The sequence below is a fragment of the Rutidosis leptorrhynchoides genome, chromosome 2, assembly GCF_046630445.1.
Source record: "Rutidosis leptorrhynchoides isolate AG116_Rl617_1_P2 chromosome 2, CSIRO_AGI_Rlap_v1, whole genome shotgun sequence".
Taxonomy (NCBI): Eukaryota; Viridiplantae; Streptophyta; class Magnoliopsida; order Asterales; family Asteraceae; genus Rutidosis; species Rutidosis leptorrhynchoides.
This window is the reverse complement of record NC_092334.1, coordinates 17,653,874-17,674,344: the sequence shown is the minus strand read 5'-3', so window position 1 is coordinate 17,674,344 and position 20,471 is coordinate 17,653,874. Positions and strand designations below refer to the sequence as shown.

The window sequence follows — 20,471 nt, the reverse complement described above, 5'->3', positions numbered from 1 at the left end:
TTTATGGTGAGAAGGGTAACTCAAAGCTAAAACTCATTAGCTGCTTGAAAGTCCAAAAGTGCTTGAAGAAAGGGTGCTATGCTATCTTAGCACATGTTAATAAAGTCGAAACTAAGGAAAAAGAGAAGAGCATCAACGACGTGCCTGTGGCAAGAGATTTTCCTGAAGTCTTTCCGGAAGAGTTGCCGGGATTACCTCCATTTAGATATGTAGAATTTAAAATAGATCTAGTACCAGGAGCTCACCAGTCGCTCGTGCTCCATACAGACTTGCACCGTCTGAGATGAAAGAGTTACAAAGCCAGTTAAAAGAATTACTGGACCGTGGATTCATTCGACCGAGCACTTCACCGTGGGGAGCTCTGATTTTATTCGTCAGGAAGAAAGATGGATCTTTCCGAATGTGTATAGATTACCGCGAATTAAACAAGTTAACTATCAAGAATCGGTACCCATTACCGAGAATTGATGACTTGTTTGATCAGCTGCAGGGATCACGTGTTTACTCCAAAATCGATCTGAGATCGGGTTATCATCAGTTGCGTGTCAAAGAAGAAGATATTCCGAAAACCGTATTTCGGACATGCTACGGTCATTATGAATTTTTAGTCATGCCGTTCGGGCTGACAAACGCACCAGCTGTATTCATGGACCTCATGAATAGGGTATGCAGTCCATACTTAGATAAGTTTGTTATCGTCTTTATTGATGACATTCTTATTTATTTTAAGAATGAAGCAGAACATGAACAACATTTAAGGTTGGTGTTGGAACTGTTAAAGAAAGAACAGTTATACGCAAAGTTTTCCAAGTGCGCCTTTTGGCTGAAGGAAGTACAGTTCCTTGGTCACATTGTCAGCAGTGAAGGAATTCAGGTTGATCCAGTCAAGATTGAAGCCATTGAAAAGTAGGAGACCCCAAAGACTCCAACGCAAATACGCCAATTTTTGGGTCTTGCTGGCTATTACAGAAGGTTTATTCAAGATTTTTCCCGGATAGCCAAACCATTGACGGCATTAACACATAAAGGGAAAAAGTATGAATGGACTTCTGAGCAGGAAGCCGCATTTCAACTATTAAAGAAGAAGTTGACTACATCGCCTATTCTTTCGTTACCTGAAGAAAACGATGATTTTGTAATTTATTGTGACGCTTCGCGACAAGGTTTTGGTTGTGTTCTCATGCAACAAAAGAAGGTTATTGCATATGCATCCCAACAACTGAAGATTCATGAACAAAATTATACGACTCATGATCTAGAATTGGGAGCAGTGGTGTTTGCATTAAAGATTTGGAGACACTACTTGTACGGGGTTAAATGTACTGTGTATACCGACCATAAAAGCCTTCAACATATCTTCAACCAAAAACAACTGAACATGAGGCAACGTAGGTGGGTCGAGCTGATAAACTACTATGATTGTGAAATTCGCTATCATCCCGGGAAAGCAAATGAGTAGCAGATGCTTTAAGCAGGAAGGAAAGAGAGCCGATTCGAGTACGAGCAAAGAATATGAAGATGCGTACGAACCTCACTACCCAAATTAAGGAGGCTCAACAAGGAGCTCTTTCTGAAGAAAACTTTGCAAATGAGATGCTTAAAGGATTAGATAAACAGCTTGTTACACGGGAAGACGGAACCCGATACTTTGCTGGACGCATTTGGGTACCGAAGTTTAAAGGATTAAGAAAATTGGTTTTGGATGAGGCACATAAGACGAGATACTCGATACATCCAGGAGCTGGAAAGATGTATCAAGATCTAAAAGCACACTTTTGGTGGCCGAATTTGAAAGCTGATATTGCAACGTACATCGGAGAATGTTTAACTTGCTCCAAAGTCAAGGTGGAACATCAGAAACCGTCAGGTCTGCTTCAACAACCAGAAATCCCAGAATGGAAATAGGAATGTATTACCATGGATTTCATCACGAAGCTACCAAAGACTGCATGGGGTTATGACACCATTTGGGTTATTGTCGATCGTCTCACCAAATCTGCACATTTCCTACCTATGAAGGAAATGGATAAGATGGATAAATTGGTACGATTATACATGAAGGAAGTTGTTTCAAGACATGGAGTACCTATCTCTATTATATCAGATCGCGACAGTAGGTTTACGTCAAGGTTTTGGCAATCACTACATGAAGCTCTAATATTTTTGGTTCCAAATTGATGGGGTAGCCAAAATGCTTATAGCCCCACTTGTAGCACTATGTACACTACATTACATTTATCAAATACACTATGACTTCTATCATAAAAAAGATAAGAATAAAGCCCCATGAAATATTATTCCAATCCTTATAATTGAAGTTATATCAAAGAAACATAATTATAACTGTAAATATTAAACTAAGTAGAGAACTTGCAGTCATACCACGAGGATGAGATGGTTCGATGTTGTACACTACCAATTTTGTAATTCTCCAACTGAAGAGCTGCAGTAGACCACACATTAAAACGATACTTTAAAGCATGATCATTAAATGAGAATTTTATAACAAAAGGAAAAATAACCCTGAAAATGCTAAATTTTGAGAAAGCATATATATCCATGTCTAATGGGTTTAATGGATTTCAATTATTGAGAGTTAGAGTATGCAAGTTAACTAAAATGTGTTTCAACACATTCTACACCTATTCACTAGCTCATCTATAATCAAATATGTACTACCCTATAATAATGATGATACATCAGAGTGAGACACAATGTGCTCAAATCTTCCATCAACAGGCACCGCTGATTTTATAACGTGTGGAAACCTGCCATATCTACAATCATATTATGCCAAATATGAGTTCGGTCACTTAGAAGTTTTTTTATTGATAATACCCGAAAGGTTTTCGCTCAACAATGTGGTAGAGGCGACCAGGTGCATATAGCCTTCTTGGATCTTTGAGTTTTCTGTCCTCCGATGTGTATGTGTCTGTTACACATCTTAAGCACAACAAACATGGTAAACTGTTCAAACAAAGAATCATGATCGTTATTATATTACTAATGACAAACTGTTATAAACACTATGCTTTTGTGGATATTGGTGTATTAACTTGACCACAACTGAATTTAAAATTACTTGCTTTAACTGGTTAACCAACCTACCCATTTTGCTAGCTCTGGTTTTCATCATACAATGCATAAAAGTTAAGAAAGCTCTTTATTGTCTCAGTATATCTCTCTAATTGTATAAAAGGTAAGAAAAACTTGCCTGCAGCACGAACAAAATTGATGACATCAGCATATCTAAGGCCAAGTTAAGTGACATACATCCGGCGGGTGCAATAAAAAAGCATCGAACCCTTTTCCTATCAATGTTCCCAAACATATCTCGGTTTGTGACCACCACCATGGCCAACAATGCAGCCACAGCTGACCCAAGTAAGTGACCCATTAGAGTTAACGTATAGCTCGGGTAACTCTCTAACAGCTTCTTCAAAGTGTCACTTTCAGCATCCAATATAACTCCGGCAGCTTTTAACAACCCATTATGAACATACCCACCATCTAATTTCCTTCGAACCAACTTTTTATCAAGCAAGACCGCATAATCTGTATGGATGGCAGCAAGAACTATATCACAATGAGCATGATCTAATTACAACAAGTACGGTGGGGTCCAGCCTTGAGTATCATTATGTCATGACCCGGATTTTTTCCATGGTTATATATTGAACGATATTAATATTTACATGATTAAATGTTCCCAACATGTTAAGAAATCAAATTTGTTAAGACTTGATTAATTGGAACGAATTTTATGTAAACGTGTGACAACCCAATTTGTCCGATGATTCACGAACGTTATAACTTGTAAATGACATGATAATATATATATATATATATATATATATATATATATATATATATATATATATATATATATATATATATATATATATATATATATATATATATATATATATATATATATATGAACTTATATATATATTTAACATGATGAAATGATAATTAAGTATCTCATTAAGTATATTAACCATGAACTACATACATAAAATGAGACTACTAACTTAAGGATTTTGAAACGATATATATACGTAACGATTATCGTTGTAATAACGTCTTAATATTTATATATCGTATTAAGATATATTAACACACTATGTTATCATGATAATATAACAATTTAACATCTCATTAGATATAGTAACAATGGGATTAATTACATTTAACAAGGTCGTTAACTTAAAGATTTCGAAACAACACTTAGATGTAACGACTAACGATGATTTAACGACTCAGTTAAAATGTGTGTATATATATATATATATATATATATATATATAGTATATTAAGATGTATTAATACACATTTGAAGGAGTTCAATACATATATCAAAACACTCTTACTTAACAAAAATAATCACAATTGTATTCCCATTTGTTTTCATCAAGAATTCGACTCGTATTCACTCGGTATTTGCACTCGTATTATACCCAGCTTCTAGATGTATTTACTATTGGTATATACCAATACAAATCTGCTCTTTAGCAGCCTTAAATGATTAAGGAACATGTGGAACCAACCATTTGTCAAGTAGCATGAATTATTTAGCAAGAAAATAAAATTAGGAATCTTTTCTTTCTTTATAAACTAAAAACGTTTTTATGCATGCACACCATTTCTTCATTCCATTTTCTCATACTTACACTCCCAATTCTCTCTCAAAATACTCCTAACTTCATACTTGATCATCTCCAAGCATTTTCCCCATCATTTAGCTTCAATTACAAGCTTTAATCATCATAAAAACAACCTAGAATCAAGATGTTGCAAGATTACTTCCAATCTTTTTAATCCAATCCAACAACTCATCAAAGATCAAGAACTTTCATCTAATCTCAGTAACTTTTCATTCTTAATCAAGGTAATAATTATATCCAAGCTTTGGTTTAATTCCTATAAACATAACTATCTTAAATCAAGTAGTGATCTTACTTGAACTTGTTTTCGTGTCATGATTCTGCTTCAAGAACTTCCAAGCCATCAAAGATCCTTTGAAGCTCAAGTTATTTTCTCATCATTTCCAGTAGGTTTACCTACTATACTTGAGGTAGTAATGATGTTCATAACATCATTCAATCCATATATATAAAACTATCTTATTCGAAGATTATAACTTGTAATCACTAGAACATAGTTTAGTTAATTCTAAACTTGTTCGCAAACAAAGTTAATCCTTCTAAATTAACTTTTAAAATCAACTAAACACATGTTCTATATCTATATGATATGCTAACTTAATGATTTAAAACCTGGAAACACGATAAACACCGTAAAACCGGACATACGCCGTCGTAGTAAAACCGGGGACTGTTTTGGTTTGGATAATTAAAAGCTATGACAAACTTTGATTTAAAAGCTATACTTCTGGGAAAATGATTTTTCTTATGAACATGAAACTATATCCAAAAATCATGGTTAAACTCAAAGTGGAAGTATGTTTTTCAAAATGGTCATCAAGACGTCGTTCTTTCGACTGAAATGACTACCTCTTACAAAACGACTTGTAACTTGTATTTCTGACTATAAACTTAAACTTTTTCTGTTTATATTAGTAATATTTGGTTCAATATGAACCCATAGCAATTTGATTCACTCAAAACGGATTTAAAACGAAGAAGTTATGGGTAAAACAAAATTGGTTAAAAATGGTTAATTTGACTACGGGATTAATTTACAAAAATCTATTCTAACCATAACTTAAATAACTTATATTATATATTATGTAATCTTGATAGACCATAGACACGTATACAATGTTTTGACATATCATATCGACCCATCTATATATATATTTCGGAACAACCATAGACACTCTATATGCAGTAATGTGGGAGTTAGCTATACAGGGTTGAGATTGACTCCAAAATATATATATACTTTGAGTTGTGATCTAGCCTGAGACGTGTATACACTGGGTCGTGGATTGATTCGAGATATATATTAAATTATTTATGTACTACTAATTGTGGACTACTAACGTTGGACTGCTAACTGGACAACTTAAATCATCAACACGTAATAAAAATGTTGTGAATATATTTCAATCTTACTTTGATATATATGTATATATTTGTTATAGGTTCGTGAATCAACCTGTGGCCAAGTCTTATTTTCTGACGAAGTGAAAATCTGTGAAAGTGAGTATATAGTCCCATTTTTAAACTCTAAAAATATTTTGAGATGAGAATACATGCATTTTATGTTTTACGCCATGGACACAAGTACTTAAAATATATTCTACGTTGATTTGTACCACCTTGCATATCTTCCATAATAGCTTGGTAACTAATATTTACATGTTGTAAGAACATGTAAGCGCGAATCCTATTGATAGATATATCGGGTTTGACTACCCCAACCGGGCTAGTCGCTCTAGTATCGTAAACGGTTGCATAGTACTTCGTTTTTACTACACTTGGTACAGTGTAGGGAGATTTCATAATAAAGGGAATATGCCACATTAATGGTTAAGTATGGTTACCGAAGCGCTCAACAACTTACAGAATATCTTTATTGAAATATTTGTAACTATGAAATCTTGTGGTCTATATTTATATCGATGCTAGCTTTAAACCTATATATCTCACCAACCTTTGTGTTGATTGTTTAAGCATGTTTATTCTCAGGTCCTTAAGAAAGTCTTCCGCTGTTGCATTATCTGAGCAAGCTGTGCATGGAGTCTCATGCTTTTGTTTAAATGAAGTGTTGCATTCAATAAAACCTTTATCATTTATTATATTCGACTATTATGTCACGTGTGTAGTATTTGAAAACTGCTGTATTATGGGGATTATCTCTTAAATAATCGCCCACTTGTTTAAAACATGCATTGTGTATAATAATGGTGTGCTCTTTATGAAACGAATGCAATATTTTCTAAAACGTATCATATAGAGGTCAAATACCTCGCTATGGGACCAATGAATAACGTACTGCGTTTATAGTAATATGGACGGGTCGTTTCACAATATAAATTCTCTTCAAAATTATATTATTCGGATCGATTTCATATCCACCTGGAAGTTACCAAATAGGGTAGTTTAGATCATCTTCATAGACTGCTAGAATATAATGACAAATCCAAGAAACGGGTTCAAATTCTTCGAAGGTGGCAACACTGTGATGGCCCGCCAAAATCCCTATTGACGCAGCACATCATTCATCGGTCCCATTGCGAGGTTTGCCCTCTATATGATACGTTTTACAAACATTGCATTCATTTCAAAAGACGCGCTTTCTATATAAGAAAGTTTTAAAATCTGTATACATTTTTAAAGTATGTACATAAATGTTTTCGACTTGTGGTGATTTCTACATATAGACAATCCCAATAAATGATAGTTCATAATAATACATCAGTTGATTAAACAGTCAAAATATAATACATATTAATGTTTGAATGCAAAGTTTCCTTGAAAAATATGCCATGTAAGACTCCATGCACATAGCAGTTAAACAGCGGAAACTTCTTTAATACCTGAGAATAAACATGCTTTAAAGTGTCAACCAAAAAGGTTGGTGAGTTCATAGTTTTATCATAAATAATGATTTTCAATAGTTGTAATAGACCACAAGATTTTAGTTTCATAAATAACCATACACTCGCAAGTGTATAAAAGCATTCTATAAGTTGTAGGCACCCGGTAACAAGCCTTAACGTTCATGTTTTACCCTCTGAAGCACACCGGATCAGGTGCGTTTAAAATAACCTCGAAGTACTAAAGCATCCCATAGTCAGGATGGGGTTTGTCAGACCCAATAGATCTATCTTTAGGATTCGCGCCTACCAGTCATACACTAGTAGTTATAGTTACCAAGCTAAGGGGATATTTCTGGTTTAAACCCACGTAGAATTAGTTTTAGTACTTGTGCCTATTTCGTAAAACAGTTATAAAATACGCATGTATTCTCAGCCCAAAAATATATAATGCAAAAGCATTTAAAAAGGGAGCTATGAAAACTCACATATCAATATTGTGGTTCAATATTGTAGGAAAAATATGCAGACGCAACGGAGATGATAAATGCAAGGTTGACCTTTGATTCACGAACAATACCCCCGATCAATACCCATAACCTCCTTATTAAATACCCATGAATTCCTTAGCTTTAAACCATTTGAAAAACTTGTTCTGAAATCACCCGAACGTAACCCCGTCGTAGTATTTTATGTATATTATTATCTTTGTATCATAAAAATAATAATCTAATAATAATAATAAGATTAATAATAATATTAAGAAATATAATCTTAATAATAATATTACTACGGAGTATATGTATATGAATATGTTTATGTGTGTGTGAGATTTTAAATCTCTCGATTGAATCATTCATATATATAGAATAATATAATAATATAATATAATAAATATATTAATATAATAATAATGAAATAAAATATAATAATATAATAATAATCAATAATTCAATAATAATAATAAAAAAATCAAAAATTAAAAACGTGTGAATTAGAATTCAATAATATCTGCCGACAGTTTTCACGGACCGGTATTTCGTACTCTTGTTGCTAATAATTGACGGGTAAAAGAATGAGTAAAAATTCCACTTTTTATATTTGAATACATATATATCTGTTTTGGTCTTAAGCTTTATAAAATTAGTTTTAAAAAGGTTCGTTTATAAAGTTTATAAGCGTAATATGTGTTTTCCTAGTTTTTGACTGGACAAAGATATATAATATAATATAAATTTTAATATAATAATATAATAAATATAATAATATTGAAATAAAATATAATCATATAATAATAAATTTAGAATAAAAAAAAGTCGTATTTATTAAATACTTCAGGGGTATATTATGTAACTTATAATTAATAATATCTATCATGTCGCTTTCATGTGAATAGTAAATTAATTAATTTCGTTTCATTTACTATTCATATAAATAGTAAATGAATTAATTTCGATTCAACTATTTAAGCTACACGTTGTTGTACGTTGTGCTTTACAAATTGTACATTTTTAATTTAACTTCGTTTCTTAAAAAAAAATTACAAAAATTATATCATAAAAATAAAACGACTTAATACGTAAAATTTTTAATTTGAAATAGCATCGTTTAATAGTAAATTTTTATCATTTCATATATAAATATTATAAAATTTAGTTTCCTAGAACTAATTATATTCAAAATCATTTTATTAAGAGGTTATAATAATAGAAATTATTATATCATAAAACGTATTCATTTAAGAAAGTAAAATCATATATAAATCATGACGGGTTCGAGTTTTAAATTATAGATTGTTCTTGAATCGTAGGGTAAAGTCCAATGGTTAATTAAATGTATGAAAAAAAAAATATTTTAATGCAACACATCAATTTGCTTATCTTGTCGGAGTTATCAGAGTATAAACTTGACCGAAATTTCCGGGTCATGATAGTACCTACCCGTTAAAAGAAATTTCGTCCCGAAATTTGGCTAAGGAAAGTTGATAACGAAAACGAGGATATTTTCGTATCACGAAATATGATATAACTTGAATTCTTTAAATGAATTCGATTGTTAGTATAATCATTATCAAAGAAAATGATAAGATCGATGAATGGAGTATTTCGAGTACCCTAAATGAGTCGGGTTCCGTTTTATGATAAGCACACGTTCAATAAATAGATAATTTCTCACTATTGAGAAATACAAATGAAATGATAAAGATTTCTCTGGAAATACGATAGATAGGATTTCAAATGAGCATAACTAATGTTATAAGCAGAAAGAAAAATGTAATGGCACGATTATATTAGCAAACTACTGGAATCACGAAAAGTATAGAACTATCAAGAAAATACATTCTTGGTATGTTCAGATGTTAAGTAAAATAAAAGAGTCGCGTAACATGGTACATGGTGAGGGTAATGTTGATCAAGTACTACCTTCATCATGTGCCATTAGAACTTTCGCATGACTTACTATAATATAATCACGTTGATCGGGCGTCATTATATTACACTAACTCATGCTTTCATTCCAACACTACTCCAAATATCAAGAATTTTAAATTCGAATGTTACCGAAATTTAGGAACTAAAATAGTTTCCTTTATGATTTATTACAGATAGCGCGAAGAGATAATTAATTTCGGACAAAAATAGTTATGGAGGTATTTTTCAAAAATATTGAGGATATTTATAATGGAAGATACGATGATATCTTAGAATTTCTAAGATCAAAGGATGATGAAGAAAAAAAAATCCGCAAGAATTTAGAATATGTAAGGAGCAAGGGATTCGCTAAAGATTTCAGCAGACACTGAATCATTTGGATTCTTTGAAGGTAGATTTAGTCTTTGTGATTTGTCCACAGCCTCCTTCATGGTTTGCTCTATTCGTTTTTCAGTACCAAATTTTCTCATTTTCTGAGCTTTTTCAACACACTATTCTTTATCATCAAACTTTTGACTGTTAAGGTCATTTATAGTTTTTGCTGCTTCATCAGCTTTTCAAAATTCCAAGAATTGATTCGTAAACTGGGGTGCTTTCAAGAATTTTGAATTTGAGTGTTTGAAAACAGGTTGTATCCGTTATTATATGATGGTGGAGGTGAAATCATCGCGAATTATGAAAGATACGAATAATTTTCTACTCGGTTTTATGAATAACATTTTGAATTCAAAGTATGGTTTCGAAGGATGTAGGAATTTAAGATTGATGACACTTCTTAAATCTTGACTTGAATTTTGATTTGTCAAAATCAGAATATGTAATTGAATTGGCATGGAAAATGGTTGTCTTGATTTTTGTAAAATGATGTCTATTGCTATGAAAAGAGAGTATAATTAACGATTGTCGAAACATCATTGAAAATGTACAGCGTAACATATTAATGTGAACTTAAGTATTTCTCGGGTATTACCTACCCGTTAAAATAAAATTTCACAAGTAATATTTTGTACAAAAGAATTTTTATTACAATCTTTATGAAAATATATGTATGTATATTTTCTTCAGATGTAATATGGATTTAATGAGTTAATATTATATTAATCTCATTTGGTTTACGGTTGGAACTAGAAATGAATAATCCCTAAAACTTTAGAAATTACATAATATTTGCGGAGTATTTCACTAATGTAATTAATATATCATTATTTATTCTTATTGATATTCCTTGGTGAAGAATGTTGATGCTCATGAAATACTTGTGAATTCCGCAAAGTACGAATGATGTTTTCTGGAAAGTTTCGAGTATATCGAAAATGGGAGTGTAAAATCAAACCTGTAGTTGAATAATACACTTGGTTTATTATGAAATGAAATTCATTGGTTTGAAACAGAGATTGTAGTTAATAAAGGATTTGCATCATAGCATATTAGTAATATGAATTAACCGAGTAGTATCTACCCTTTTTCAATTCATACTTAATAGCTTAGTACGAAAAGATATATTATGGTTTCCAAAATTTATATATATAATATATAAATTCTTTGGAAATAATGAGTTAATACTTCATAACTCATTATTCCAATATACTCCTCGGTGATTGTGGTGTCGATATCGTCGGTGGTTATGGAGTTGGTGGAGCTTATGGTGCTACAGGTGTTACTGGTGTTGGTGATACTAATGGTGATGCTGGTGGTACTTCTGGTGGCGCTTGTATAACCAGTCTAACTTGTAGATCACACACCATCCTTGTCAGGGTTTCCTCTATCATCTCTATCCATCTACTCTTCTGGTTTATGGTTAGAACTAGAATAAGTAATCTCTAAATTTTTTTAGCAATTACATATTCTCTGCAGAATATTTCTTCAATGAAGTGATGAATCGATACTTCATCATTTGTTGTTGTTGGTACTCCTTGGTACCTATGGTGCATATGATGTTGATGCTCGAAGTACAAATTTTAGATGTGATATTGAGGTGTGGGATGCGGATGTGGTTGTTGGTGGTGGTAATTATACTGTTGATGTTGATGATGGTACTGTTGATGTCGGTGATGCTGCTGGTGTTTGTGGTATTGAGGCTTCCGATGTGGATGTTGTTAGCGGTACTGGTGTTGTTGATGGTGCTTGTAATCCTTGCACCATATTCTCCAAAGCCGTCACGCGAGCGCGAAACCCGTTGACTTATTCTATTACACCGGGATGATTGTCGGTTCGGACGAGCGGATGAATAAGATTCAGAATTTGGGATAGTATATAATCGTGACGAGATACTCTGGAAATGAGAGAGAAAAGGGTGTTTCGAAAAGGTTCGCCGGTAAGTGCTTAAGGTTCTTCGCCAAGAGGTGAATGTAGTGGATGGAAGGGATCACCTTCTTCTTGTCTTCAATGGTTAAGTAGATTACGAACCCATCCCCAATTCATCCAGAATAGATGATGGCTAATTGGTTGATCCATTCCGGTTATGCTGCTTTCGGAGCTCAGGTTGAATTCCATATCGGAATAGCTGTCGGAATCCGAGAAATTTGAACTAGATGCGGGATCCATCTTATATAATCAGGGAAAGAATTTTTGGTATGAAATAAATTATAGGACTTAGATTTGGTATTCTTCAATACATAATTTACATATGTATATATAATATCAAAATCCCATAAATTACGGAGGAATCTTTGGAAGATGTCAGGCAAAGTTCACAGTAACAGATATGCTAAGATAGGAATTCGTCTATACACTATTTATGCAATAAATGCAGGAAAACGCGCCTAGACTTAAGAATGATAAGAAGGTAATTTCCGACAAGAAATGATAAACAAAATTTATAATATGCAGATACGGTCGAAGTTCAGACTCACTAATGCATCCTAACAACTACTAGTTAGACACACTAATGAAAATTCTGGTTCGCTAAGACCAACGCTCTGATACCAACTGTGATGGCCCGCCAAAATCCCTATTGACGCAGCACATCATTCATCGGTCCCATTGCGAGGTTTGCCCTCTATATGATATGTTTTACAAACATTGCATTCATTTCAAAAGACGCGCTTTCTATATAAGAAAGTTTTAAAATCTGTATACATTTTTAAAGCATGTACATAAATGTTTTCGACTTGTGGTGATTTCTACATATAGACAATCCCAATAAATGATAGTTCATAATAATACATCAGTTGACTAAACAGTCAAAATATAATACATATTAATGTTTGAATGTAAAGTTTCCTTGAAAAATATGCCATGTAAGACTCCATGCACATAGCAGTTAAACAGCGGAAGCTTCTTTAATACCTGAGAATAAACATGCTTTAAAGTGTCAACCAAAAAGGTTGGTGAGTTCATAGTTTTATCATAAATAATGATTTTCAATAGTTGTAATAGACCACAAGATTTTAGTTTCATAAATAACCATACACTCGCAAGTGTATAAAAGCATTCTATAAGTTGTAGGCACCCGGTAACAAGCCTTAACGTTCATGTTTTACCCTCTGAAGCACACCGGATCAGGTGCGTTTAAAATAACCTCGAAGTACTAAAGCATCCCATAGTCAGGATGGGGTTTGTCAGACCCAATAGATCTATCTTTAGGATTCGCGCCTACCAGTCATACACCAGTAGTTATAGTTACCAAGCTAAGGGGATATTTCTGGTTTAAACCCACGTAGAATTAGTTTTAGTACTTGTGCCTATTTCGTAAAACAGTTATAAAATACGCATGTATTCTCAGCCCAAAAATATATAATGCAAAAGCATTTAAAAAGGGAGCTATGAAAACTCACATATCAATATTGTGGTTCAATATTGTAGGAAAAATATGCAGACGCAACGGAGTTGACCTTTGATTCACGAACAATACCCCCGATCAATACCCATAACCTCCTTATTTAATACCCTTGAATTCCTTAGCTTTAAACCATTTGAAAAACTTGTTTTGAAATCACCCGAACGTAACCCCGTCGTAGTATTTTATGTATATTATTATCTTTGTATCATAAAAATAATAATCTAATAATAATAATAAGATTAATAATAATATTAAGAAATATAATCTTAATAATAATATTACTACGGAGTATATGTATATGAATATGTTTATGTGTGTGTGAGATTTTAAATCTCTCGATTGAATCATTCATATATATAGAATAATATAATAATATAATATAATAAATATATTAATATAATAATATTGAAATAAAATATAATAACATAATAATAATCAATAATTCAATAATAATAATAATAAAATCAAAAATTAAAAATGTGTGAATTAGAATTCAATAATATCTGCCGACAGTTTTCACGGACCGGTATTTCGTACTCTTGTTGCTAATAATTGACGGGTAAAAGTATGAGTAAAAATTCCACTTTTTATATTTGAATACATATATATCTGTTTTGGTCTTAAGCTTTATAAAATTAGTTGTAAAAAGGTTCGTTTATAAAGTTTATAAGCGTAATATGTGTTTTCCTAGTTTTTGACTAGACAAAGATATATAATATAATATAAATTTTAATATAATAATATAACAAATATAATAATATAATAATATTGAAATAAAATATAATAATATAATAATAAATTTAGAATCAAATTTGAATCTTAAATTTTTAAAAAGTCATATTTATTAAATACTTCAGGGGTGTATTATGTAACTTATAATTAATAATATCTATCATGTCGCTTTCATGTGAATAGTAAATTAATTAATTTCATTTCATTATTATTCATATGAATAGTAAATGAATTAATTTCGATTCAACTATTTAAGCTACACGTTGTTGTACGTTGTGCTTTACAAATTGTACATTTTTAATTTAACTTCATTTCTTAAAAAAAATTACAAAAATTATATCATAAAAATAAAACGATTTAATACGTAAAATTTTTAATTTGAAATAGCATCGTTTAATAGTAAATTTTTATCATTTCATATATAAATATTATAAAATTTAGTTTCCTAGAACTAATTATATTCAAAATCATTTTATTAAGAGGTTATAATAATAGAAATTATTATATCATAAAACGTCTTCGTTTAAGAAAGTAAAATCATATATAAATCATGACGGGTTCGAGTTTTAAATTATAGATTGTTCTTGAATCGTAGGGTAAAGTCCAATGGTTAATTAAATGTATGAAAAAAAAAATATTTTAATGCAACACATCAATTTGCTTATCTTGTCGGAGTTATCAGAGTGTAAATTTGACCGAAATTTCCGGGTCATGACAAACACCCTATGACTAATCGTCGTGTCCTGCGTTATAAAGGCATCGTTTCCAAGCCCACCGAGCACAACTATTTGGAAGTTATATCTCATAACTATTCACCATTAAGTTAATGAACTAAAAGTCACAAAAAAGAAAAGTACTGATCGCTAAAATATCATGGTACATCATTTTTACACCAAGGAAAACGATCTTGTGAAATGAACATCAAGTAACTGACCATCAAATAGTGCATTGCCAACCTAAATTACAGTGAATCTTAAGTTAGAAAAAAGCAAAATTCTGGATCTCAAAATGCAAAGTGAAGGTGGTTAGCTCAACCAATATACACATAAAAGAATTGATTTGGGTGATGATTTAATTTTAATGTGTCAATCAGGTTTAATAAACCCAATTATGGCCTGAACCCACAATCAAGATATCATTTGTTTGACTGTTTAATATATCTAACTCTATCTGAGAAAACACTTAACTTGAATCTTCATCCTTCATTAAGAATTAGAAAAAAAAACTATAATTATAGAAGACACTTACATAGCTGTTGTATTTTTGAGCAGATGTAACACCCCGTCAAAATCCATTAACGGTGATGCTAACTCTGGTTCTAGTGCTTGATTTGACTTCTACGTAACAACTATGTTCTACAGCGGAAGTAACTAATACCTGAGATAAAACATGCAAAACGGGTCAACATAAAGTTGAGTGAATCTACAGGTTTAAGGAAATGATTCATCATATGTTTCATAAAACAGTTTCCATAAATCATTTATCGAAAATCAGTTATCAAAGTCGTTTATCAGTAATCAGTATTCGAAAATCAGTATTCAGAAACCAGTAACCATTTATCAGTATAAAACCACCAAGGTTTAAGTAACGTAAAGGAAAGTCTGAGAAATAGTACTCAGTGTAATTATCCTTTGTTAATATCTATCGTAAGTGTAACAACCCAATTTTCAAGGTAATATTTTATTTAATATTTGGTATTAATAAGTAAAGGAAAAGGGACTAATCGTGTAATGTTAGGATTAGTTAAAGCTAGGACCACTTTAGATAAGTTTTGATGAGGAGGGACTAAGGTTGTTAACATGTGATAGTTATTACCTTATATGTGGGAATTGGGATCTACTAGCTCATTACCCTTACATACTAACCACGCTCAAAACGCCATCTCCTCCCCTATATGAAAAGGACGGAAGGGAAAAAAAAAAAAAAACCACCATCGCCACAAAACACCTACCATCGCCATCACCACCACCGCCCTCCAACGCCGCCACCACCACCACCGCCACAACCAGCGCCACCACCGCTGCCAACACCAGCGCCACCACCGCTGCCAACACCAGCGCCACCACCCTTCAGGTACGTTTCTTCTTCTTCCTTTTTTTGGTGGAATTCGGAGGTCGACTTGGTGCGGATCTGAGCGACTGAAGCGGTGGTGACTGAGATTCGTGGTCGTACCTACTCAGATCCCGTCATCATCATCGGTGGTGGCTGATAATCATCATGTGTAAGCAAAACCCCATTCGTAGGTAATTTAATTCATGTAGGTTGTTTAGTTGATTTGGTTTGTTTATTTTTAATTCAGAGCATAATATCCTTATTATTTGTGAGTAAGAATTAGGTTTTGTTTGTTTGCTGCAGGAATTTGAAAAACTAGGGTTTCTAAGAATGTCGGTAACGGCAGAGGTTATCCAGGTTGGAAAACCCTTAAAAGAAGACGATTAATAATTAACTCCAACACTCAGGTAACAAGTTAAGCTCCTGCACAATACACATGTTGCTCACTTACTACATACATATACAGAGAATTAATTGCTTAAGGATTTACAGTTCTTAAATTATTACACAAAAGTGAGTTACGCATATGTGGTCTAGAGTTAGAGGTGGTCATTCTGACCCATTAACTATTCACTAATGAATAGGTTAGGATTTATATCTAATTAGTCAAGCGGTCATATTTGTTGTTTCTGTTCCGAATTTTGTGTGTTACTCTGTTCATTTACTATTTTGAATGTTTGTTAGTTGCTATGGTTACAACATTTGGTGAAGTATCACGTGTTTGCTGATATGTTGCTTTATGTTGTTTTTTGTAGGTCGGGAGTTATTATTGCTGTGTATATTCTATTTATCGTATAATGCCTCTAAAGATAAGAAGATACAAGTAAGTCAGCTTAAGTTGTTGGCAAGCGCAATACCACTGGTGTAAGTCGAGACACTCGTCTGGAAGACAAGAAGTCTCTCTTAAAAAGGCATGTGTAAGAAATGATGGTTGTATCACTAGAGTTCGTGTGCAAAATATGTCTGAGTGCCCATCAGAATGTGTGGGAGTTTTTGATTCTGAGAGTTCTTTTATGTCCACTATGGATAATCTGTTTATGTCTGGAAGTTCCAATGTTGAAGGTGCGTTTCTGACTTTTGTTAATACTAAAATCGTTTTCATTTTTTGTTTACAAGTGTGAGTCCTTTAGTCGTGGTTCATTATTCTGATTATATTTCTGTATGCAGATGCAGGTGTTTCGATTATTGACTCTTCTCGGGTTCAATTCAGCAATAGAAGTTTTGATTGCAACTTAGCAAGCTCATTATTGTTGACGACTACGACTGAAGGTATGTTCTACGTTGTGGTCTAAGGAGGTTCGTACTACTATCGGTATGTATTTTGGGTATTTGTTCATGTGGTTTTGTGAACTGTTTTTGCTACTTTTAGTTGTCTGCACATATTAGGTATTTGTTTATGTTTGAATATTTCCTAATCTTGGTTAAATGAGGTTATGTTGTATGTTCTATGATATTTTCAAACTTAATAGCTGGTATTTTATTTTTCCTAATTTTGCAACTAGCAACAATGATCACTTCCTAATAGCATATTACTAACACATACTTACCTTGCTGCAGCTAAAGAAACCAGCAGTACCAAGAAAAAGAAAGGGTAGCAAACACCATAAACAACACACTCAGGACCTCAACTTCTTTGTAACCATATTATATTTGTGTATCACTCCTAATCACATCGGATATTATACGTAGACATTTTGCAAACATACTCCCGACATTGTTATTAAGCAAGATACTATGAATGTTATAACCATTATGTATTGGAAGGTCAATATATATAAAATGCCTTAGCCGCAGCGACGCGCGGCCCGACTCTTATCTAGTTCTAGAGATTGTGAGAAAGAAAGTCTAGAGATTGTGAGAAAGAAAGGAAAAAAAAAAAAAACGGTTCTACAAAATAAGAGAGAAATTAGGGTTTTTCAATTTTGATGATTCAAGCTAATCAAAGCAAGAAATTGTGAGATTAAGGTAGTAATAACTTAAAGGAAGTAGCAAGATCATCATCCATATCCTTTCTCCATCAAATTCAAGTTAGAGTTCTTGAAGAAAAGTTGTGGTAAGATTTGGTATATGTGAAATTGGTTAAGGTTTATGATTAATAAGTGGTTAGTTCTTAGTTTTATACATGATTTATGTTTATTACTTGTTCAAATTCGGATTTGAATGCTAAGGTACAAGTTTTGATATTTTTAGAAACATATGGAAATGGGTTTGTAAGCTTAGTGATGTTTATGATTTGTTTACACTTGAAAAGCTATTAAATGATGAGTTCATGTAAGAAATTGTTGAAAGAATAAGTATGAAGGAAAAAGATGGTGATTTTGATGTGTTATTGATCAAAATCAAGTGAATGCACATAAGGTGTTTGTATAAATGTCTCAATGAAAGTAAGATTGTGGTTTTAAGTTAAATTGTATGGAAAAGACTCATGAGTTAGTCATGAGGTGTTTTGGTGTGTTAATATTTATGAAGTCTTGAGTTAGAAAAAGGGGTAAATGGGTTAAGGTTGTCTTGTTTGGTTAAGTAAGTAAGTACGGGAATGTGGGACTAATGAGATTAGCATAATGATAGGTGCTAGTCAAGGAAAAGGAGCTAAAAGGAGCAAGAAAGTGCTTTAGAGCAAGGTGAATTTATAGGGGTAAAATGGGCGGGTCAAGAGTGGCTTAGTGCTCCCGGATTGCATCCGTGCAAGAGGGAGACGACTAAGTACACTAGATGATTAGCTTAGATAGGATTATTAGGCTTGCCTAATAATCGTGTCTATGGTTGATGATTAGCTTAGGCATAATTATTAGGTTCGCCTAATGAATATGCCTATGGTTCGATTTTAGCTTGGACATTTTGGGTGTCTATGTACGTATGTTATGGTAAATGTGAGCTTAGGCATATGCGTATGTCTATGGTTTTATGATTAGCTTAGGCACTATACTAGGGTAAGCCTAGTAGTGGTGTCTATGGTATGTTATGATCGGATCCGAGTAATGAATGCAACCTTTGGGTTGAAAGATTATGTTAATGTTTATGTTATGTAATGTTTCTCATTTTACTAGCCTATAGCTCACTAAGCATATAGCTTACCCCTTTATGTTGTTATATTTTTATAGGTTCTAAAGGTCATCGCGAAGGTAAGGAACCGACTTAAAGTTGGTGGAGCATTGGGCATTTTGTAAGTGGTTTGCAAGTTCCTTTTGATATAGCTCTAGTCAACCGCTTAGTAACGCCAAAGGTCTAGTTGTGTGTGGTATGTAAAAGAATAAAAATGTTATGTTGTTTGTAATGGAGATATGTAAACTCCTAAATAGGTTTAAATGTCGGTTTTTAAATGTGTTGGGAGTGTTTTATGAGTGATTTTTATGATGTATTGATAAGGGTTGCTTAAAATGAGTTAAAGGGCTTAAAAACAAGGAAAAACGGACCTGAAGGGTGCGCTCGGCGCACAGGCATGAAATTTGATCAGAAAAAATGAAGTTGCTGAAAAAGTGCACTCGGCGCACTGTAGCGCGCATTGTAGCGCGAACTGTACTGTAGCACTTTACTGTTTGGAACTGTAGCAGTTACTATTTAACACTGTAGCAAAAAAAATTTGTCGTTTTCGAGCACGGGTTTAAGGGCGTTATAAGTTGGTATCAAAGCTATGGTTTAAGGGACTTGGATAATCCACTGTAGGGTTATCTAGGCTTAAACCATCTCGAATGTATGATAAGCGGTTTAGGACTTGCATATTAGATAAGTATAGTATTATGCCATGCTCCATAGGAATGATTGTGATGCTAGAACCTATAGGATTGTAAAGAATAAATGAATGCCATGAAAAGAAGGTCATAACCCGGAAGATCGTGAATCATGATTAGACTAAGTGTGTGTTATGGTAATGTAAGAACGACCGGCCACCGTTGTTACATCACCATAAGACACATAGAAGCTAATTGTGATCATGAGATGATGGGTTGGGAGATAATATGATTGAAAG

The 20,471-nt window shown here is 32.8% G+C and overlaps 1 pseudogene; it reads right to left on the bottom strand.

Moving 5' to 3' along the window:
• Positions 1 to 2,680: 2,680 nt before the first annotated feature.
• LOC139887653 (uncharacterized) lies at positions 2,681 to 17,067 on the bottom strand (annotated as a pseudogene).
• Between the last annotated feature and the right edge of the window lie 3,404 nt (positions 17,068 to 20,471).